Source organism: Neovison vison, chromosome 8 (assembly GCF_020171115.1).
Source record: "Neovison vison isolate M4711 chromosome 8, ASM_NN_V1, whole genome shotgun sequence".
NCBI classification, from domain to species: Eukaryota; Metazoa; Chordata; class Mammalia; order Carnivora; family Mustelidae; genus Neogale; species Neogale vison.
This window is the reverse complement of record NC_058098.1, coordinates 5,759,124-5,782,482: the sequence shown is the minus strand read 5'-3', so window position 1 is coordinate 5,782,482 and position 23,359 is coordinate 5,759,124. Positions and strand designations below refer to the sequence as shown.

The following is a 23,359-nucleotide window of genomic DNA, read 5'->3' as shown; positions in this document are numbered from 1 at the left end:
GCATGACCACAGCAACTGCATTTACCCAGGGCTATGTGCTTTGTAACCACCATCTTGGTCACCCCCATGGGAACTCTGCAAATGGGGCACCTGTACAGAGGACTTGAGGATCAGTAAGGTAAGGAGTTTGCTGGAGGTCACACAGCTAGTAACCATGGGGAGAGAGGATTTGGCTGTCTGAGCTCAGAACTCCAGGCAAGTTACTTAATCTCTCAAGTCTTCATTTCCTACTCTGGAAGATGGAAGTAATTAAAGTTACCTTGTAGCATTGTTGGGAAGATGGGAGAAAGGGTGTCTAGTACTTAGTGTACAGCATGTAGTCTATGCACAATGGATGATTCCTGTGATGGTGGTGGTGATGGTGATGACGATGGTGATGTGGGGATGATGATGATGGTGATGGTGGTGGAGATGGGGATGGTGATGGAGATGCTGGTGGTGGTGATGGTGATGATGATAGTGGGGCTGGTGATGCTGCTGCTGCTGATGGTGGTGGTGATGACGATGGTGATGATGATGGTGGTGGTGGTGATGGTGATGGTGATGACAGTGATAGTGATAAGGGATGATGATGGTGATGGTGGTGATGATGATGGTGATGCTGGTGGTGATGGTGATGGTGACGATGGCAGTGATGATGATGGTGATAATGGTGGTGATGATGGTGATGGTGGTGATGATGGTGATGCTGGTGATGATGGTGGTGGTGGTGATGGTGATGGTGATGACAGTGATAGTGATAAGGGATGATGATGGTGATGGTGGTGATAATGATGGTGATGCTGGTGGTGGTGGTGATGGTGATGATGGCAGTGATGATGATGGTGATAATGGTGGTGATGATGGTGATGGTGGTGATGATGGTGATGGTGGTGGTGGTGGTGGTGATGGTGATGATGATGGTGGTGATGATGACAGTGATAGTGATAAGGGATGATGATGGTGATGGTGGTGATGATGATGGTGATGCTGGTGGTGATGGTGATGGTGACGATGGCAGTGATGATGATGGTGATAATGGTGGTGATGATGGTGATGGTGGTGATGATGGTGATGCTGGTGGTGATGGTGATGGTGGTGATCATAATACTGATAGGAGATGATGATGACGGTGAAGATGATGACGGCAGTGACGAGGATGAGCAAGAGGATAGCGATGATAGCAAATCAGTGGACTGTTTCTAGCTCTAACTTTGCTGACTATTATCCTCCCCCTGAAAAGTTCATTTCCCCCCCTGGGGGGAAAAATGGTTCTTTTGCTCCCTGGTGGTACTTGTTTCCAGGCTGCCATAAAAAGCTGTCACTAACTGGGTGACTTAAAGCAACAGGAATTTATTCTCTCGCGGGTCTGGAGGTCAGAAGTCTACTGGCAGGGTAGTGGCCGTGTTGATTCTTTCTGGACTCTGAGGGAGAAACGGCCCTGTCTCCCCAAGGCTGGTGGCCACATCTCTCCAGTCTCTGCCTCCATCTTCTCAGGGCCTTCTTGTCTGTGTGTCTCTGTGTGTCCTTTTCTGTCTCTCAGAAGGACACCCCCATTTGATTTAGGGCCTACCCTAATCCAGGATGACCTTTCTATCCTTGCCATAACTATTTCTATAAAGACTCTATTTCCAAGTAAGGTCACATTTCTGAGGTCCTAGGTGGACAGTGATTTGGGGGAGGAGGACACAATTCAACTCACTGCACTGAGGAAGGTCAGTGGGGGTGCAGAGAAATGACATGGACATGGTGTCCCTCTGCCCCCTGCCATGACCCGGGGCCCTGCTAACAGGCCCTTTGCTCCCAGGGCTCGCTGGGCGGCGGTCACGGCAGCTAGTTTTTGGTGGTGTGGAAGTTCCGGTCGCCCCTCTGTGACCCATCTCTGAACCTTGGAGGGTGGTGACTCACAGGAGTCGTTCTGGTGAGTGCTGGGCCAGGGAGCTGATGGTGGCCACAGCCCTGGGGCCCCCTGGGTGGCCTCTGAGTAAGGGTCTACAGCCCAGGGCCCACCACCCCATCTGCAAGGAGCACCTGAGCTTCAGAGCCTGGGCCAGGGAGGCTGTGTGGAGCTGTGGGCAACTTTCCTTGTGCTTCCTTTAAATAAAAAGCTAGAAAGGACGCATGGCGTTTGCCATCATTGTGGGCAGGCCGAGACACGCGGAGGGAGCTAAGCCCATCGCGCCGGCATCCTGGCAGCATCTGGAGGGCTCAGACTGGCACGTTGAAGTCACCATGGACTGGGCAAGGCCGCTCCCAGGTGGACACAGCTTCTTAGGTTTCTTCTGAGTCAGTGACAGAAAAGTGTGTGTGGTCTTGAGGGGAGACCGTGGCCAAGAGAGTCACTTCCACCCCCTGCTGCGAGGCTAGAGAGCAAGATAATCACTCCCGTTTTGTAAGAGCTAAACAAACCAAGTGCTGTTGGAAAGGGGCTGTCCTACTCCCCACAATCTCACTTTTGGGTGCCTCCTCTCCTGTCACCGTCACCTGCCAGCCCTGCGCGTCTTCCTGTCTCCTGAGGTGAGGCAAAGGAGCAGCTGGGAGCCACAGTCCCTGGGTATGTGGGACTGGGGACGGGCTGTGGCATGAATGTGACTAGATCCTAGTGTCCTTTGCCTGTTGCGGGCATAGGGGGTCTCTGGGAGCCTCCTTTTCCTCTGGTCCTAAGCACAGGATCTGGGGCCTGCCGAGGCTCTGGGTGTCCACAGAAGTTAGTGACTGTCCAGACGAAGGACGGTTTTTGCACAAAAGGAACTTTCCTTTATGAAGATGGACTCGGTTGGTTTTATTTGTCAGAAAAGAGGATGTGGGTAGCAGAGGGGACAGTGGACTGATGTGAAGGCGACTTTGTACTTTTAGTGGCTCTGGGAATGAAGCTGAGAAGAAAAATATAAGAAGGATGGAGGAAGGGAGAGAAGATGGGAGGGAAGGAAGGAGGGGAGGGAGGAGATGGAGCTAAGAAGACCAAAAGATCAAACACGACAAAGGAGGGAGGGGAACAGTGCGGCGGCGCATCGGAGAGTCCCTCTGAGGAGGGAGTCCCTCTAGGGAGAGTCCGTCTGCAACAGGCAAAGGACACTAGGATCTAGTCACTTTGGCAGGCAGCTGTGGGGGCCGCACGAGGCCTCAGGACGTGAGAGGTTTGGCAGGGGAGCACGTGCAAAGGCCCTGGAGGGGCCTGGTTCGTTTCAGGAACAGGCAAGAGAAGCGTGACTGAGCCTGGTGGCTTCAGGGGTGAGACTGACAAAATGAGTTGGGAACATGCTGCGTGGGGACCCAGGGTCCGAGTTGCCACAGGGCCAGGCAGGAAGACAACGCAAAACGCCTGGAGCAGCCTCTCCCCGGTGTTGTGGGGCGCTGCCTCGTAGGCACGGGGGCTTCGTGCCGCCAGGCCTCTGCTGCATGAGTGTGGGGTGAGATCTCATGTCTTTTAGGTGCTAGCTTCTGGTGTCAGGACTGAGGAGAGACTGCAGACTCCCCCGGGCCTGCGGGCAGGATGGATTCTGGGGCCACCGCCTTGCACTGCTGGCCCCTTCCCCGGGGCTTCTGCCCACATGCGCCAGGGACTTGGTCATTTCGGGCTCTGCTGGAGGACACCAGCTGTCATCTCTGGGTCCCTCTCCTGCAGCACAGGGCTGGGTCACAGGAGCAATTTGCTTCTCCTCTGTGGAGCTGGCCGGGATTTAATCCAAATAAGGGCACAGCCAGGAGGAAAAGGGTGTGTCTTCCTTAAAAAGCCTTGAATAAAGAAACCCTATTCAGGGCCTGAAAAGACCATGTTTGAGTGGCAGCCTGTCCAGGCAGGTCCGTGTGCGCAGTGACCGCGTAGGGGAGGGAGGCTTTCTGTGTGCAAGTTCCCGGCTCTTCTCCAAGGCAGGAATCCTGGGGGAGGAACGTCCCCCCACGCAAAATCTGACACGTGTGGTTGCAGTCTCTGCGCTGAGGCTGCAGAAATGGGTCCTTCCCTTTCCTTTGGGGATTGTGAGGAGGGCCCTCCTGGGCACATCTGTGTGTCCCTGCAACCCAGGAGGCGTTGGAGACTCCACAGAGTCCGCACCAGCTGTGTTGGCGAGCTCAGGAACTCGTTTGCACTTGCAAGGAGGTCGGGTCGGGTCGAGCTGAGTTGGGTCGGGTCGAGCTGAGTTGCCGAAGGTCAACTAAGTCCAGACTCTTGGTTAAAGATGACAGGAAGTAAACTTAATCCAGGTCAAACAGACAAATACAAGAAAGCCCTGGATGGACCTTGGGGGCATTATGCTAAATGAAATACGCCGGGCAGAGAAAGACAAATACTAGACGATCTCACTTCCCCATGGCCATCAGCCAAAGCAAGAGAGATCAGATTTGTGGTCACCAGCGGCCGGAGGTGAGTGGTGGAGGGATAAGGTAAAAATGGTGAAAAGGCACAGATTTCCATTAGAAGATTAAGTCAGTGCTGGGGCTCTAAGTTACTGCAGGAGGACTCCAGGGAACGCTGCTATCGGTTGGTATATCGGAAAGTTGTATATTGTATATTGGAGAGTTGCTGAGAGAGTAGACCCTAAAAGTTCTCAATAGAGGAAAAAAAATTTTTGTAATTATACGGAGTGATGGATGGGAATTGAACCTACACCGTGGCGAATATTTCACAATCTGTATGTCAGGTCATTGTGTTGTGCACCTCAGGCTTATACAGTGTTGTATGTTAACTACATCCCAATAAAACTGGAAGAAAAAGATGAAAAAAAAAGGAAAAGAAGAAATAGTTTGGGTTTGGACACTGTAAAGCCAGTCCACGAGTACTTTAGGATCATAGGAAGACTCTTTCTCTGCCTTTGGCTGATTTCCATGATGCTCCATTCTTGGTGACCAGCGGGTCTAGACTCAGTTTCCAGCCTGGCAAACTCAGGAGAAGAGCACCCGCGCAAACCCCAGGGCTGACTCTTACTAGTCTAGCTTGGTCACGTGCCATTTATGACCAATCATTGTGACCCAACTGTGCTTCCTTGATTCAAAGTCAATCCTGGGCCGGGGAATTGGATCAAACCCCACAGGACTGCATGGACCAAAGGAAAAGAATAGTTTCTCCAAAGCCGTCAGACGCTATAATTAGAAGAGGAACACGTGTTCCTTGGAACATGTTTTCCTGGCTATGGGCAGGAAAAAGCAAAAGACCATCATGCTACGTGCCATAGCCAATAAGAAGAAGATCCTGGGTAACTCTGGACCCATGTTTTTAATTCAGGGAGTTCAGGAATGGCTAGATCTAGGAATTCAAATAGTGTCAGCAGGACTTGGTTCCCCTGTGGCCTTCCGTTTCTCCCCTCTGCTCTCCACTGGTTGGTTTCTTTTTCAGGTGGGTTTTTTTTCTGCAGGGTGCCCCTAAGCAACTCCAGGATTATGACAAGGAGTGTAGCAACCTCAGTAGAAAGAAACTTGTCTTTTTTCAAAATAGAAAAAAAAAAAAAAGCCAGGGCTGATCCTCATTGGACAGACTTGAATCACATGTCATTCCTGAACCAATCCCTGTGACCTGCTGTGGGGGAAGCTGATTAGCCAGGCCTGCTGTCACAGGCTGTCCCTGGAGAAGGGGGGGATTCCCACCTGAGTGGAGGCATTAAAGTGTAGGCATAGGGAGGCTTTGTTCCCAGACAACACATCTGAGTGGTGTCCACCCAGATGCCCCCAGTAAGATGTTTTGAGAGAGATCACATCCACATAACTCGTATTACAGTATATTGTTAAAATGTTCCAGTGCATTAGTAGTTATTGTCGTTAATCTCCAAGTGTGCCTAATTTATAAATTACACTGTATCATATCACACATATCATAAATTACACTTTATCCTAGTTATGTACATACAGGAAAAAAACCCTGTATCTATAGGGTCAGCACCCTCTGCGGTTCCAGGCATTAACAGGGGTCTTGGAACACGTCTTCCTGGGTAGAGGAAGTGTTAAGTCTGACACGTCTGACTCCTCTAAGTCTACTGTTTCAGAGTTAATGAAATATGGTATCAGTATTATTGCTTGATCTCGTTAAGCCTTCACTTCCTCATCTGTAAAATGGAAACCGGCTCGGACTCAGGGCGTGCAGATGCGGGAAGGTGAGATGAGAGGCTCGTGGACGAGGCCCACCCAGCACAGTGGTGCTTGGCACCCGAGAAACCCTCATGAATGAAGAGTCTGTGTCGAATCCAGATGCAGGCTCTGTCCAGAGCGTGTTTGCGGGGGGCTGGGGGCTGTTAGCACACCTTTCCTGACCTTCCCCAGCTTCGAAGGAAAGTTGCCTGCAGCTCTGATTTCTTAGCAGCTTTTGTTCTCGGAGCAGGAGCCCACAGGAATAGCTACCTAGCAAAACAGCAAAGTTTCGGGTGACGAGGTTTGCAAAAGAAGCTGCTAATGTTTAATAGGAGCGCAGCTGCTGGGGGGTGAGATGCCGGCTCCTTGGAAGGGATGAGGCCACACTGCAGGTTTCCCAAGAATTCGCTTTGTTACAACTCGGTCTATTTTTGCTCGGGCTCTAGACCCTGACCCTCTCTCCCCACCTGGGCTGGGGCCAGAGCCAGATGCCCACTGTGTCACCTATCCTCTGCTTTCTCGTTCTGAAGTGCTGGCCACTTGTTCCCTCTGGCTTCGGCATTTTCAAAATGACTCCGGGCACGTCTCTCTGGTGCACAGCTGAGGCTGTTGCAGAGAACGGGGATGATAAAACAGGAGGAAATTTAAAAAGTGCTCTGCTGGGGGCACCTAGGGGGCTCAGTTGGGTAAGCATCTGCCTTCGGCTCCGGCCATGATCCCAGGGTCCTGGAATCAAGCCCCACATTGGGCTCCCTGCTCAGCAGGAAGCCTGCCTCTCCCTCTCCCACTGCCCCGCTTGTGTTCCCTCTCTCTCTCTGTCTCTCTCTCCCTCTGTCAAAAAATAAACAAAATCTTAAAAAAAAAAAAAAAGGTGAGTGCTCTGCGACCCCACGGCTCAGAGATGGTCACTGTGGATGCTGAGTACTTTCATCTTTCTTTTTATGATTTTTAAAAAATAATATGCACTGTAAAAAATACCAAAAACATTAAAGAAAGAAATTGTAGACAAAGCCCCCAAGCAAACCATCCCTCTCCTCTTACCATTCAGGACTCTCTCGGGACTCCTGTCACCCGTGCTTCATAGATATTGTCGCACACGCAAGCCTCCAGACTGCCTGGATTTAAAACCAGCCTTGTCCACCATCCAGCTGTGTGCCACTCATGGGACTTCTCCAGGACTCAGTTTTCCTGTCTGTAAAATGGGAACATCATTGGAACTTCCCCCAACTGCTGAGAACATCACACCAGGCCTCACACAGTGAGTCCCGAGAAATGGCCGCAGTGAGTAGTCCGTTTGTTTTCAAATTTCCACACAAACCTCGTGGCTCACATGACCTCCTTCTGTTATGTCACATTTATCATCTCACGGTTTCTGTGGGTCAGGATCCCAGGCACGGCTCAGCTCTGTCCTCTGCTCAGGGTCTCACGGGGTCGCAGTCAGGGTGCTGGCTGGAGCTGGGGTCTCCCCAGCGGCTCAGGGCCTCTCCCATGGTCCTGTGGTTGTTGGCAAAATGCATTTCCTCACCGCCACGGACCTCAGGGTGGCTGGCTTCTTCCAGCTCAGCAAAGGTTTGGGGCTGCTGGGAGTCCCTGCCTTTCCTGTGCCATCCCCTGTCCCTCTTCTAAAAGGCCCACTCAGGATAGGAGATCATTTTGGTGAACTCAAAGGCAACTGACCCCAGGACCCTAATTACATCTACCACATCTCCTCCCCTTTGCCGTGTGATGCAGTCACCAGTGGGGGGTCATCCCACGCGCGCACAGGTCCCAGACACATTCACGCAGAGCTCTGGTCGCACACAGGGGCGGGAATCTTGGGGCCACCTTAGAGTTCTGCCTGCCGCCACCGGTTTGCCTCAGGCTCCACCACCGGCTAGGGTTTTAGTTTGGGGACAATGTAGAGACACTTCAGCTGCGGCCAAGGACTCATACTTGGTAAAGGAGATCCCATCTATCCGACCGAGCACTGGAATCGGAGGCACTTTAGAATGAATGAACAAGCAGTTTCATCCAGCGACCAGTGATTACTCACTAGTTCACGCATTCATTCCACAAGGAATCCGTGCACCTCTGGGGGCCCCTGGGCTTCGTGTTAAGACATAGGAGCTCACGCGGGTACCGATGATAGCGGAATCTTCTACTGAGCATTCACTCCAACCAGGCAGCTGCCGGTGTCTCCCATGTATTAGCTCGCTTAATCCTTGCGACAGCCTTGGGAAGGGCACGCGCACACCACTTCCATTTTGCAGAGGAACTGAAATCAATAGAGATCATGACGCCAGAAAGCAGCAAGGCTGAGACAGGGGCCAAGCATTCTGGTCCCAGAGCCCATGCAGGTGCCACACCACACCATCCCCGCTCCCCACTAAGATGCCATTTGGCTCCCAGGTGGCTCCTTTCCCTCTCTCCAACTGCCTTTCTCTGGATTCTTCTGGGACAAACAGGGAAGTCTGGGAGGCGGTGGGGAAGGGCAAGGTTTAGCTCCGGTCATGGGCCACTGCTATTGGGAAGCAGCCATGGGTCCCACAGCCCGAGGGGGCAGAGTTGAGCCATGGACAGAAGACATTTCGGGGCCCCCAAGGACCATCCTTAGTCCCTGTCAGGAGCCCCTCCGAGGGAGGGCGTCAAAGGGAGGGGCTGGGGGTTCACCGCGGTTGGGCGTTATCCTGAACCATTCAGTCACTGTCCTGCTCATCCGCCCAGCAGGTCCGGCTGGTTCTGGGAATTTTCTGTGCACCACAAATGCACATGGCAGCTGGGGGGGGGTGCCCCTCGTCCCCCTCCTCTTCTGCTAATTTGCCAAGGACGCTTTTTCTTGGAGAAGGCAAAGGTCCCGGGAGGGGCTGCTGTGTCACTCTTCTGCCCTGTGCACCCCTCTCCCTGTCGACAGGCCATGCCTGACACCACAGGATTTATCCAGGTCCCTGATCTGAACCTGCCAAACCTTCAGTCCCCACCCCATGCCCGGGCCATGAGACTGTGCTGGGGTGGGCACTGGAGAGAAGCTGGGCCAAAGTCCTGCCCTTTCAAAGCAGACTGGCTGGAGAAAAACCCACTCTGTCCTCACAGTGCCTGGCTCTTCTGAGAGCTGCACAAACCTGGAAAAATTGGCTCCTGGTCCTCTGGCCTCTGCTCGGCTGGGAGCCCTCGAGGGTAGGAAGATCATGTCCTGTTCGCCCCCTGGGCCCAGCGCAGGGCTTAGTGCCTGCGCCTGGCGGGTGGTTAATTGGATGAATGACTGAATGATGAATGAATGAATGATGTTCTGCTTTCTACTCCTTTTGCACCCATCCACAGTCATTCCTTCCTTTTAGAAGACTACAGCTTCATTTTGTTTCTTCTTCATTTTTGTTTTAAACTTTCCATTTATGGAATATTTCAAACCTGAAAAGAGGATGAGAAATTTCCATGCACTCGTTCCCAGCTTCAACAATGACCATCATTGTGACATTCCTTTCTCATATCTCGTTCCCTCTCTCACTGGGGGGATAGGGACAGCGGTGCTGGGATATTTAAAAGCAAATCCCAGACATTGAACCATTTCACCCAAAATACTTCAGGGTGTATCCTTAAGAGTTGAAAGTTTATTTTCGAATAACTTAATACCACTATCCCACTTCACTAAAATAATAATCATAGTTTCTTTTATCCCATAGTATCCAGTCCATGTCCAGGACTCTCTGTCTGGCCCTTGCATGGCTCTCCCTGTCTTTATTTCTTTAGACTGTCCCAGAGAAAGTGGGATCATGACCTCAGGCATTGCACGCCTATATTCTTTCAATTTTGTGAGGATGGAAAGGTCTTTTTCTCCCAGTGTTCTCTCTCTCTTTTTTTTTTTTTCCTTTAAGATTTTATTTATTTATTTGACAGAGATCACAAGTAGGAAGAGAGGCAGGCAGAGAGAGGGGGATAGGAAGCAGGCTCCCCACGGAGCAGAGAGCCCTATGTGGGACTCGATTCCAGAACTCTGGGATCATGACCAGAGCCGAAAGCACAGGCTTTAACCCACTGAGCCACCCAGGCTCCCCGAGTGGTCTCTTTTGAAAGAGAAGGGCTTTGATTGGCCCAGCTTCTCTCTAGTGCCCGCCCCACCACCAATCACTGAGGCTAGGGGGCGGGGACTCATGATTGACAACGTGCTCTACTCCTGGGGTACTGAGTAAAGGGAGGAACCTTTTCCCAGTGGGAGGAGCTTTCTGTCAGGGACAGAGCGGGCAGGGACCTGGTCAAGCAGAAAACAAACCAGGACTACCAAGAGGTTTCTAGATGCTCCTGAGACACAGGTTTCTGCTATCGGAAGGCTTGGAAGACACTGAACTGAAGATAGTTCAGCTGCTCCTTCCTTCTTTAGCCGGCTAAAGCTCGTGGTGAATCCCTAAGAATGCAAAAGAGAATTTTACGTACTTGGTCGATCTTGGAAATCTTATTTTCGTGCATTCTCTAACGAAGGCGAGATTTCTCCTAAGAGGGCAAAAATTGAAAAAAAAAAAAAAAGAGGTGGAAAATCCTGCTTTTTATGTGTAAAGCACATAATGATCTACATGCAGATCAGCAGATAAATTGCATATCTGTGGTCTGAAGATTTCACGAGAGTGGCAGCGAAGTGGGGAAAAATGTCCAGAAGGTTCCCTTCGTGGAGAGGGAGGAAAATGTTGAGAAACAGTTTGATTTTCCTTCTGAGCCTCAGTTTCCTCATCTGTGAGACTGGGGTGATAATAGTGCCTGATTCAGAGAGTTACTGCAAGAACCTACGGGCATTTCTGAGAGTCCCTGGTAGGGAGAAAGCACTGTGTATGTGGGGGGTCCTATGGCCGGGGCCATTGCTGCTGTCTTGGGAACATTTTATAAGTGTTTGAAAATTAATGAGCACAGGTCTGATGTCAGATCAACTGGGTTCAAAAACTTCCTTTCAGTGTATGAATACTGAATGTACTGAATATATTCTCCTTTGCAAGTGAAAAAAGACTTGCCTTATGGAGTTGCTGTTACGGTTAGAGGGAATAAAATAGGCAAGTCCTGGTACCTGTTAAGGATCTATATTATTATCCCCTTCTGCAGATGGAGAAACAGAGGCCCCGAGCCCTGCAGAGATGGGCTCAGGAAGGTGTAGCCGGCCCCTACTCCCCCAAGTCCAGCCCCTGTGCTCCTCCTGGTCCAGTCTTCAGGGAGCCTCGGATTTACTTCTCCCCCTGGGAAGTCCCACCTCTGCCCTTCCCATCCTGGGGACATCACAAAGGCCCTGGGAGCTGTGACAGGTGTGACATCTTTGTTTTTGTTATCCTTGTCCTCCTCCCTCTTCCAGACTTAACTTGGCTTTTGTCTGAACAGATCAGAGTCAGAGAAAGTGCTGGACTTTTTCTCTTCCCTTGTCTCTGTGCCAAGCTCTGCCTCTGGGCAGCCCAAGCTGTCTGAGCTGTTACCTTTTCTGCTAGAGACGCTACCCACAGGCCCGGGTCTGGATCGAGGACTCGGGCTTCTAAACACCAGCTCAGGACTCTAATTGCTTTTCTTGGCCCTGATTTTCTGCTTCTGGAGACAGGAGCCTCTGGGTTTAAACCCAGCTAGCAGACTCCGCGGCATTTGCCCTTCGAACAGGGATCCTGGACGCTCAGGCTCAACGGTAGAGACATTAATTCTCTCTTTTTGTCTTCATGCCATCACCTTGGAGGGTGTGCCCTGTGCAGTCACCTGGGTGTGACTTCTGCCTGTCTGTCGGCTGGCTCATGATCTGGGGGGGCGTGGAGGGAGGGTCAGGAATGCTAGCCTACCACAGCCGGCCGCTTGTACCCGTCTGTAAGTCAAAGGTCCTGCTTACTTTGAGGAAGACATTGGGGGCAGAAGAACCTTCCAGTGGCTTCCTATTAGCCCCCCCTTTAACCATTTGGTCCAAAATGTCAACAGTGAAAAGGTTGAGAATTTCTGCTCTAGACACAAGTGACCCTGGAGCCCTTAACCTATAGCAGGACCAAATGGAGACTCTGGGTTTCAGAGACTTAGCCTGAGAAAGCAGGTGTAAACTCTCCCATCAATTATTTTAAAATATTGACTACATGTAGAATAATATTTTGGCTGTATTGGGTTAAACAAAATAGAGGGAGGATATTAACTTTTTCTATTTTTTTAAAAAATTTTAATAGCTACTAGGAAGTTTTAAATCACAGATACAGGTTGCGTTGTGTTTTGATGGGACAGCACTGCGCTTCATGATGCTGGTCGTACATACAGGAATCTGTCAGCCTCTGCCTGGGTTTGCTCATTGTTAGGAATTCAACACTAAGCTGAGTCTTTTTTTTTTTTTTTAAGGTTTTATTTATTTATTTGACAGTCAGAGATCAAAAGTAGGCAGAGGCAGGCAGAGAGAGGGGGGGAAGCAATCTCCCCGCTGAGCAGAGAGCCCCATACGGGGCTTCATCCCAGGACCCTGAGATCATGACCTGTGCCGAAGGCAGAGGCTTTAACCCACTGAGCCACCCAGGTGCCCTCTAAGCTGAGTCTTTACACATGCTGGGTGCTCAGTAGATCTTTGTGGAGGAAGGAAGGAAGGAAGGAAAGAAGGAAGGGAGGGAGGAAGGGAGAGAGGGAGGAAGGGAGAGTGGGTTCTGATAGGACTTTAAGGACTCACTGATGAGCCCAGAACCCTCCCTCCTTGGGGCACTTGGGTGGCTCAGTGGGTTAAGGCTCTGCCTTTGGCTCAGGTCATGATCCCAGGGTCCTGAAATCGAGCCCCGCATTGGGCTCTTTGCTCAACAGGGAGCCTGCTTCCCCCCGCCCCCGCCTGCCTCTCTGCCTACTTGTGACCTCTCTGTCAAATAAATAAAAACAACAACAACGACAAAAAACTTCCCTTCAAGTCCAGTTTTAAGTCAGCAGCCAAGGAGAGCCCCTTGTCTCTAGAAGATGCCCTACCTGCCACCGCTGTCCCTGGTTCCCTGGCCAGGCCCTCTGGGTCTCCTTGCCATGTCTTCTCCCAATTCACCTGGCTGAGAATGATTTTGGAAAAGTCCCTCAATCCCTTGTTCTGGAGCTTTTCCCTTTGCCACCTGTCCCTACCTTCGTCCTCATCGGCAGTCACGTTCAGTTAGGTTTTTAAATAGCTATCTGGGCCTGGATCCTCGGGGACACAAATCCAGACAATGGGGAAGCAGTCCCAGGCTCTCTGTGACCTTAATTATCTTCAGCAAATGGGTTGATCGTCCCCACAGGAAAAAGGGATGAGCCCCAGAACACATATTTGGAAACCTCTGTCCTGTCCTGACAATGGGCTTTCTGAGAATGCGGCTGATTCTTGCATCGTTACACAACAGAGGGAGGATTGAGCAAGTGTCCGCCGTGAGCGCCAGCTGGATCTGCCCGGATTTTGTCTCGAATATTAAAAACAGGTCACTTTTCTTCTCAGCCCTCTACAAGATGTGGGCTGACTGGGCATGGCTTCAAGGGCAGCTCCTACTGTAGCTGGCCTTAGAGGATGTCCAGAGGGGACCTATTTTAACCATGAACCTGGCCTTTTGACTCCCCAAGTTGCCAGTACGATGCTCTACACTGAGCAGCCTGGCTCGGGGTTGCAATTCACAGACCCGAGTCTGCAGTTTGCTTTAGTGTAAAAGCTCTGGGATTTCTTTCCTTTTAAAAGAAGTCTGATGGGGTGCCTGGGTGGCTCAGTGGGTTAAAGCCTCTACCTTCAGCTCAGGTCATGATCCCAGAGTCCTGGGATCGAGCCCTGCATGGGGTTCTCTGCTCAGCAAGGAGCCTGCTTCCCCCGACCCTGCCTGCCTCTCTGCCTACTTGTGATCTCTGTCTGTCAAATAAATAAATAAGATCTTAAAAACATACACACAAAAGCAGTCTGATGGTGATAGTAACATGTTTATGGTACTGAACTTGCAAAATGCAGGAAAACACACCCACGAAATAAAACCCAGAATCTCACCACCCAGTGATTATCCCCACGAACAGCACACTACACTTCTTTCGTACATGCTGTTCGCCGTTCAGAGCGTGCAGTATTGTACAATACTGTTCTCATACTGCCTGTGCTGTTTGGGACTTTTTTTTTCTTCTTTCTATTGAGAGTGTTCTGCCTTCCCGTACAGTGCTCAACATTCCTTTGAACAACTGCACAGCTCCTCACCTCACCAACGCTTATGACAATTCTCCATTGTTGGACATTTAGGCCGATTGCAGCTTTTTGCTATTGTCGATAGCTCTACAATGGACATCCTTGTACCTAAATCTTTGCACACATCTCTGATTATTTCCTTAGGGTAAATTCCTAGAAGTAAAATTACTGCTGAAATGCTTCACACGTAGTAAGACTCTTGATAAGTACTGTCACGTTAGTCTAGAAAGTTTATGGCCAATGACGTTTCCGGCAACAGCCTGTGCATCTTCTCCTGGGAGCCTCCCTGCCCTAGGCAGCCCTGGCTGGTAGATATCAACTGGTGGGGGGGGGTACACACACACACACACACACACTATGCAAATCTATAAATCTACCTCCTGGTAAAGACCCCTATTAACAATCTGGTGGTCATTTCTTCCAGATTGCTTTGTACCAATTTTCAGGTCGCACCGTGGACAGTCATTATCTATGGGAAGCATTATTCTTTTCCATGACTTGGCAACATCACACTGCGCGTCTATACTGCCATGTACCTGGCTGGTCCCTTAATGCTGAACGTGTAGGCTGCTTCCAACTTTTCCTGTACACAGGGCATGGGAACACATTTCTTGCCCATAGTTTCTAAATAATCCCTTAGAAATGGAAAATGCTGGGGTTCCTGGGTGGCTCAGTTAGTTAAGCATCTGCCTCAGGCTCAGGTCACAATCTTAGGGTTCTGGGACCAAGTCCCGCCTCAGCCTCCCTGCTCTGTGGGGAACCTGCTTCTCCCTCTACCTCTGCCTCCCTCTCTCTCTGTGTCTGTCTGTCTTTCATGAATAAGTAAATAAAATCTTAAAAAAAAAAAAAGAAATGGAAAATGCTAGAACAGAAAAAAAAATTCACACCTTAAGGGTTTTAATGGATATTATAATACTCCCAGACCCAGGGACTGTGTTGTTTCTCTCATCCTTCAAAACACTGTGTGTTTCCCTTCCTTTTTAATATGACTGCCCTGCAAGGCATGAAGAGTTCTCCTCACCTTAGAGTTTCCAGGTCAACTGCTTTGATTACTAATAGATTTAAATATATCTCCTAAGTGCGTTGTTTGTTTGCTTCTCCGCTTTTGTGATAGGTTTCTCATTTTTCTTTAGCCACTTTTATTGATCTGTAAGATCAATATATTTTAAGATCTGGATATTTCTCATATGTGTTGGAAATATTTTTCCAAGTTGTGAGGTGTTTTTGTTTTTGACATCCAGGAATTTTTGGTGTTTGTGGTAAATCCACTGCCCCCCCCCCTTGTGGTGTCTGCCCTCATTAGCCTAGAACCTAGAAAAGTGGGACTGATTTTTAGGGCTCACGGTCACGGTGTACCGTTGGACAGGTACTTAGTGCGGACTGATGACATCATACACTGTGGATGAACACAATAGCCTTTTAATTTCAGAGGAACCATGACGGTCACTGTTGACCACGTAGACCAGGAAATCAAGAGTTTTCTATTTTTCCTTCCTTTTTGTTAGCACTGTTCCTAACTAATCCTATAGCAGAAAGAAGACTGAGCAGAGAATCAGGGCTGCTTACTCACCATGGAGCCTTCCCCTCTCGCCCCTACCTGATCATGACCTTCGACCTTAAATAGGACCTAGAAACCACTCTCCAGTGAAGCCCTCATAGAAGTCCAGACATTCCAAAGAAAGAAAAAAGATTCCACCTTTTTTTTTTTTAAATGATTTTATTTTTTCATTTGACAGATAGAAATCACAAGCAGGCAGAGGCAGGCAGAGAGAGAGGGAGGAGGAAGCAGGCTCCCCGCTGAGCAGAAAGCCCGATGCGATGCAGGCTCAAACCCAGGACCCTGGGATCATGACCTGAGCCGAAAGCAGAGGCTTTAACCCACTGAGCCACCCAGGCGCCCCAAGATTCCACCTTTTAAACATAAAAAATTCCTGGATGTCAGGGAAACACCATAAATAAAATCAAAGGAGAAAGAAGAAACTAGGAAACATATTTTCAACAATTGACTCATTCAATCTCCCCGATCCAGGAAGGTCATTCCTGACCTTCCTCCAGGAGATCACCTGGGAGGCAGGGAGCTGGGGGAGGTGTTCAGTCCAGGCTTTTTGTTTCTGGAAAGAATGAGCAAGGGAAGAGAAGATGAACCCGCATCCTAGCCAGCGTGGGTGCCTTCCTTGCAAAATTAAAATGGGACTGAATGCTGACCCTAGAGAGGAAGTGACTTCCCTTGTGTTGTTTACTGTGGGCTGTTCGCCATAGAACCTTCCAGACCCCTCTGATCTCATCTGGAAAATGGGTTTAGAAATGTTCACACCCTCCACCCAGGCTTCCTCCCTGCAAGGGGTGTCACTAAGGATGAATCAGAGCAGAGGCATTGGCTCAGCCATTGTTTTGACAAAATAGGTATTATTAAGCAGACGGTTTATTTATTTTATGCTCATGCTTTGTTCCCACATCTCCAGGAAAGCTTTGTTAGTAGGTGTGGGCAAGAAAGGAGCTTTCTACAAAGCAGAAGCTGGGGAAAAATTTAGGGCATTCACCAGGGATGTCTGCTGACCTCCAGGCTTGAGAAAGGCTTGGCTTGCAGCATGGAAGATTGGATTAGACGTCAAGAGGGACTTCCTGGTTAGGGAGGTTGGGTAGCAGAGGGAGGAGCGGAGGAGCGAAGGAGGAGGAGAGTAGGACCTCCTTCCCTGTGAGTGAGAGCTGGTTTGCGGGGAGGGGCTCCTGGGCCTATGGGGGAGACCCTCCAGCTTCAGAGGCCTGGGTAGCAGCATGGAAACAAAGCGCAGCCTTGCTGGAAGGATCCTGAGGGAAAATTAAGTGCCTCCCTCCCATGCGCTGGTGGAGAAAGCCAGGCGGGACCCTGCAGCAAAGCTTACCAAGTGCCTCCAGTGGGCCTGACCCATCTTGAGCACTGGCGGACACCAGGGGGTGAGACCAGAGGACCAGTGAGCAAGGTCATGAACATGGAGTTCCACGTGGAGACGTGACACGGCCAGACTGGGGCAGGAAGTGATGGAGAAGAGAGCCGCTGGAAGGAGTGCTCTGGGAGCAGGTCTCGGAGGCGGGCTTATGTGAGAGGCAGTGACTCAGCAGGACCTCGTGGAGATGCAGTCAGAGTCTGGCTTCCTGTCTCCTAGTCAAGGGCCCCTCCGGGGCGTTTGGGTGGCAAGTGACAGAAAACCCAATTTGGAAAGGCCTGCCCCCAAAGGGACTGCACTGGCTGAAAAATCCGAGGGTAGACTTGTTTCAGGAACGTCTTGCTCCAGGTTCTTGAATGGTGTCCCCGAGTGCCGCCCTCTCTCGTTGTGTCTGCCTCTTCCATGGGGGGTTTGATTCTCGGGCTCCTGTGGGACCGAGACGACCTGCAGTACCTTCAGGCACAGTACGAGCTCCGAGGGTCCAGCTCAGCGGAGCAGGGAGCTGCTTCTTCCCCCGTGGCTTTGATGAAAGTCTTGGCCAAGGTTGGGTCATGGACTCCTTTCTGAACCAATTTTAGTGGCTCAAGGACCTCCTGGGAGTGTAGCTTCCCAGGTGACTTCTCAGCACTGTTGGTCGGAGGAGGATGGATTCAGGCTGCCCCAGCCCAAGCACGATTGGGATGTTTTCCCACCTCTCCATGTTGTATCCCCATCAACCACTTCGCTAGCCTTTATTAGGCACCTATTGTATGCTTCCATCTCCGTGTCTTACAGAGCTTAGCCTTCAAGATACAGACTTGTTTTAATCCTCTAGGATTGTACGATCTAATTGAGGAAACAAATACTATATCCTTGGTTTCATCCTGTCTTTTTGTGGTTTGCTAATGACATGAATTTTCTGTCATCAAAGGGAAGGATGTCCGTGGGATGGAGGAGTCCAGGCGGACTCCGGAATGAGGACAGCTTCCAGTGCATTTCAAAGAGGGGTTGTATCAGGAAGGGTCCACGGAGGGTCGAATGCCACCAAGCACTCAGGATGCTGGACATGGCAGACTGCACACACAGCCATGTGATTATGGTTTTGGGGGGAGGCACAGTTAGAATTTGGGTCGTTCTCAGATCACTGGCGGTTTGCAAGATTACAAGGTGGGACACAGGCAAATGTGTATTTTAGTAGTCAGGTATTTATTCTGAATTTGTCTTAGAAACAAATATATTATTACCTTATCAGACCTGGCTAATAGAGTTAGGGATAAAGCTAAAGTTAACCAAAAAAATGTGGGGGGAAGGAGCGGAGGCAATTTAAAAGCAAACCTAAATGCAGGTGCTTTGCAGGGATGGCAACAGGGTTGTTGTAAGCAGCAAGGTTTGGGAAATGCTGGTGGAGAGCCCGGAGTCGGGCCATATACAGACTTGGACTCGCGTCCCAGACCCACCAGGTGCACAGTGAAACTCTGGGCAAGTGGGTTCACTCTTTCGGACCTCAGGTTTCTCACCTGTCAAATGGGGCTGAGACTGGGACCAACTTCTTGGAGGATTTCTGGGTGTCCCTGAGATGGAGAAGGTATGACAAGCCCTTAGCATGGGGCCTCGCGCAGCTGAGCCACGCTCAGAATCTGTATTACTTGCACAGGAGCGGAATGAAAGGCGTCTCTCCAGCGCCACAGCAGAAGGGAAGCGCAGAGGTGGGAAGGACCAGCGCAGGGTGGGGCTGCGGTCGGCTGTTGGGGTGGGATCCCGGGCAAGAAAGCAGGGCTGGTGTTGAGGCCAGGCGGGGAGGATGCCCCAGAAGGGGAAGAAGATTCCTCTGCTCCCTCCCCCATCCCTGTTCCTTCTGCTGACCTCCGAGCTGTCCCTCCTCTCTGCACCCCTGAGAGCTCTCTGCAGACAGATTCCAGAGCCCCAGGCTGGGCTGCACAGAGTTAATCCATGTTGTTTATCTTTTAGACACCATTAACCACAAATTAGCTGATTCTTTTGTGGCTATAAATTAATAGATTCCATTAGTAACCAGTCAATTACGGGGTGATTATTTTTTCTCTCAAACCTAGAGGTTTTATTTTATAGCTATTTGAGAGCATTTGAGTCTGTCCTCTTGTCACTCCCGGCCTCCTTCCTGGGTTCTTGGTTCACTGGACCAGATCCTCCAAATGGACTGGGGAAGCTGACAGTGGGTGGCGTGGACTCCTCATGGAATGGGATTGTAAGCAGCGGCCTGTTGTTTGCTTTGCAGAAACAAAACCGACTGAAGGTTTATTTCCAAGAGAATTTCTATTTTCTGCACAAACCAAAACCGTGGTTTCCCTCTCCCTTTATTCTGGTGTCTGCCTTAAACACATCCCATTTGTTTTTTCTTCCATATCTTTCCTACTTCTGGGGCCTTACCCTGGTAAGCCCCTGATAACCGCTACTTTCCACTTCCCCATCCATCCATCCTTCCTTCCATCCGTCCCACTATCCGCCTATCTCTCCTTCCTTCCTCCCTCCTTTCCATCCATCATCCCTGCATCCCACCGTCCATCCTTCCTTCCTTCTACACAACCATCCATCTCTCCTCCCTCCTTCCTCCCCATCCATCCCAACATCCATCCCTCCGTCCATCTTTCCATCCATCCATCCATCCATCCTTTCGTGCATCCATCCTTCCTTCTTTCCTTCCTACCATCCATCTATCCATCCTTTCATCCGCCCATCCGTCCATCCATCCATCCATCCATCCATCCTCCTTCTGTCTAGATACTTCCTTCTATTTTTGGCTAGAGTTGCCTAAAGGGACACCAATTCCACTGTACCCATGTGCCCAGACTTTAAGCATTTGGGTAGTGAGATGGGGTGAGATTTTGGAATCCATATCTGTAAACCTATTATGGGACAGCCAGCCTACTGACCTTGGGGGGTTAGGCAGGTAATTTAATGAAAAGAGAGACCCAGTATTTCAGTGAAGGGGGGTGGTTCAAGTCATCCCTAATTCAAATTAAAGCCTTCTAATTCAAATTATAAGCAAAACAAAATACCTTTAGACCTTGAGTTTGTGACATTTGCTGTCCCATCCAGAATTCTTTGATTGCAAACAACGGAAGCTGATTCTTGTAGCAGGCTGACTAACGGTCCCTGAAGATGTCTTTGACGTGCTGGCTAAAATATCACCTCCTCCTGGAAGCGTCCCCTGATTCCTTAGACCTGGTCGGATGCTCCTGTTCTTGCTCTCCTGGCACCCTCTCTCTCTCCTCTATACCCTCGTCACACTTGCTGGTATAATTAATTGCGGATATCTGATTGTTTCTTGGGGCTGGGAGTTTAGTGAGTTCATGCCTGTTTCCCCCACCCCTAGTACAGAGCCTGGCACACAGTAGGCCCTCAGTAATTCTTTGTTGACTTGCTCACTGCTGCCAGATAATTCTTCCCAGAGCATGGAGAGGCTCTGACCCTGTCTGGCCCCGGACCGTCCTTGCCTCCTGGGGGGAGGACAGGCTTCTTTGGCCATCTGTCTCCCTGGTAGTGGCTGGCTCTGTTCTGGTACGTTTTTGACCCAGCCTGGGTTTCTGGAACAGGTCCACTGCCGTTTCAATGGCATCTCTGTCACAGCGGGTTGATAAGGAGAGGAAGCTGTGTGCCTCCAGCCGATCTGTATGCAGGGCAGTTCCGAGATACGGCACCGGGAACGCAGCTGCTCCTGGCACGCTGCCCTGGGGCTCTGGGAGGATTGCGGTCCCGAGGTTCCCCGGGACAGTGGGCTGGGCCCCCGCCTCCGCATCCCCTCACTCGTACCTGCCAAGTGGGACTTCTGGATGTCCTTATTTTGCCCAGTCATCAGTCGGGCTTTACAGCCGCTCCCCGTGAGACGGAAAGCAGCGCCGCGTTTCCACTCTGTGCGTCCTTGCCGAACACCTGTTGCCGCGGGTGCCGCTGGTGCAGGGGTGAATGGAATGCTGGGGCAGGTTTTGCTCACTTGGGCGCTGCAGGCTGCTTTGGGAGGCAGATGGAGGCATTAGTGAAGACACACAGAGATAGAATGATAACTCCCACGATCCTAGGAAAGAGGAGAAGCTGGAGGGGCTGGGAGTCCAAGAGAAGGGCCTCACCTAGCGGAAGGGAGGTTAGAATGGGCCCCTGGAGGCTGTGATCACGGGGTGCAGACAGGAAGAATAGGAGTGAAGCAGGGGAGGAGCCGGGACGGCGTGTTCCAGGCCGTGGGACCAAGTGGGAAAGCCCCTGATGGGGGGAGGCCGGGAGAACTAGTTTCCTGGGCTGCTGTAACACATTCTGACCACTGTGCTACTTTAAAGTGAGGGTCATTTATTCTCTCCCAGTTCTGCAGGCCCAGAAGTCCAAAAATCAAGGTGTCAGGGAGGCTGTGCTGCTTCTGAAGGCTCTGGGGAAGCATCCTTCCTTGCCCTTCAGCTTCTGGTGGCTGCCGGCCATCCTCGGTGTTCCCTGGCTTGTAGACGCAGCACTCCGAGTTCGGCCTGTCTTCATGTGCCCCTCCCCGCTATGTGTCTCTGAGTCTCAGATGTCTCTCTTCTTTCTCTTGCAAAGGCACCAGTCATTGGATTCAGGGTCCTACCCCAAATCTAGGATGGTCTCATCTTGAGGTCTTTAACTTCATTATACCTGCAAAGACTCTTTGTCCAAATAAGGTCATGTTTGCGGACCTGGGGACTAGGATGTGCTTTTGTATCTTTCTCAAAGACACCGTGCAGCTTAGGGTACTGAGGCTCCAGGAATGGCAAGAAGACCTGTGTGCGTGGAGCACACAGGACCTGGGTCCCCGTGTGGGCTGGGCCTGATCTCGCAGGTTTGAGGCCACGGAGAGAGGACAGGGAGTCACTGAAACGCAGGTCTGTGGGGGATGGTTCAAGTTCAGTTTTGAACCTGTTGACTGTGAGGTGCTGGTGGTTGACTGTTTCCAAAAACGGCCCCCTTTGTCTATGGCCATACCGCTTAGAACGCTCCCCATCTCGTCTGATCTCTGAGGCAAAAGTCGCCCCATTTCTTGCCCTTCCAGTGGGCGCGCCCTTTTGCAATGTGAGTCTGCAGCTCCCCTGCCGAGGGGAGGAGCCGATTTCCACATCCCTGGGCTGGCCTTGTGACATGTTTGGCCTCTGGGAAGCAGCAGAAGGGACACCCTACTGGTTTCCAGCTCAGAGTCCTTGCACGCTTGTGCTCATTTCCCTGCTTCTCTCCACAGCCTCCAATGAACAGGCCTGGGCCAGCTTGTCAGGTGATGACAGAGCACAAGGACCAGGCTGAGTCATCGTAGCTGCGTCCGTCCTGGACCAGCCGCCTGATCTCAGCCACGATCGAAGGAGCCATCCAGCTGATTCCAGCCTACGTTGATGACCTGTAGAGTCGTGAGCTACATAAATGGCTTTTAGAAAAAACCCACTGCTAAATTTGGGATTGTTCATCATGTGGCCATCGCCGACACTTTATTTCAAGCCCCCCAAATAAAGATGAGAGGAAGCACTTAGGATTCAAGGCTGGAACTCGGATTAGAGGTTTGGGTGGGAGAAAATAAATTGGTGAGTTTTCTGGATAGAGGAAAAGAAGTTTGCAAAGGAGACAGAGTGTTTGCCAAGTGGCCAGTGAGGTAGGAGGAACACCAGGAGAAGCCACAGAAAGAAGCTGTCAGTGGCGTCAGATGCTGCCGATAGTTTACCCAGGTCTTTGCCTGGTGAGATGGAGACCAGAATGAGCAAGGAACAGCATGACACTGGATGGAAACATGGCTGGAGATGGCTCAGAGGAAGGGGGATACAGACATCCCTCACCAATTAGAGCCTGACTCTGGGAAGCTCTCCAGTATCAGTCTACAATTTGTGTACCCTTTTTGAGAGTAGAGGTTTTTGACTGCACGCATGTGGTGATTGCACAAATAGCCACAGATTCTCCTCTTTCTTGTATTTGTGCCTCTTTGCGATGTGAGTTTGCAGCAACTTCCTTCAAGAGGTGTTCACCCCATGCATCTGGGCAGAACACGCGACTTGCTTTGGCGGGTGGGATGGTGACAACACAACTTCAGCAGAGGCTCGTGCAGTGTATACATGTGGAGCTTCTTGGTTACCCCCCTCACCCCCGTGAGAAGAAGCCCAGACTAGCCTGCTAGGTAATGAGAGACGGAGCCCCCAGTCATCCTGCTTTCCAGTCAATAGGCAGCCAGCCCCAGAGCAGGGCCACCGAGCGAACTGGCAGAAAACTACTGAAAAATGAATGAGTCCAACCAAGTTCAGTAGAACTTTCCAGCAGAGCCTGGCCCAGGACACTGACCCTCTGACCACGGGCT

The 23,359-nt window shown here is 50.8% G+C and overlaps 1 long non-coding RNA gene across 2 annotated transcripts in view; it reads left to right on the top strand.

Moving 5' to 3' along the window:
* The window catches only part of LOC122915535, a 28,347-nt gene extending 5,717 nt beyond the window's left edge, over nucleotides 1–22,630 (top strand). For both annotated transcript variants that reach the window (XR_006386057.1, XR_006386056.1), the window contains exons 2-3: nucleotides 7,085–7,317; nucleotides 22,265–22,630. This is a non-coding gene — a long non-coding RNA (uncharacterized LOC122915535). The remainder of the gene's footprint in view (nucleotides 1–7,084; nucleotides 7,318–22,264) is intronic.
* Nucleotides 22,631–23,359: the final 729 nt, after the last annotated feature.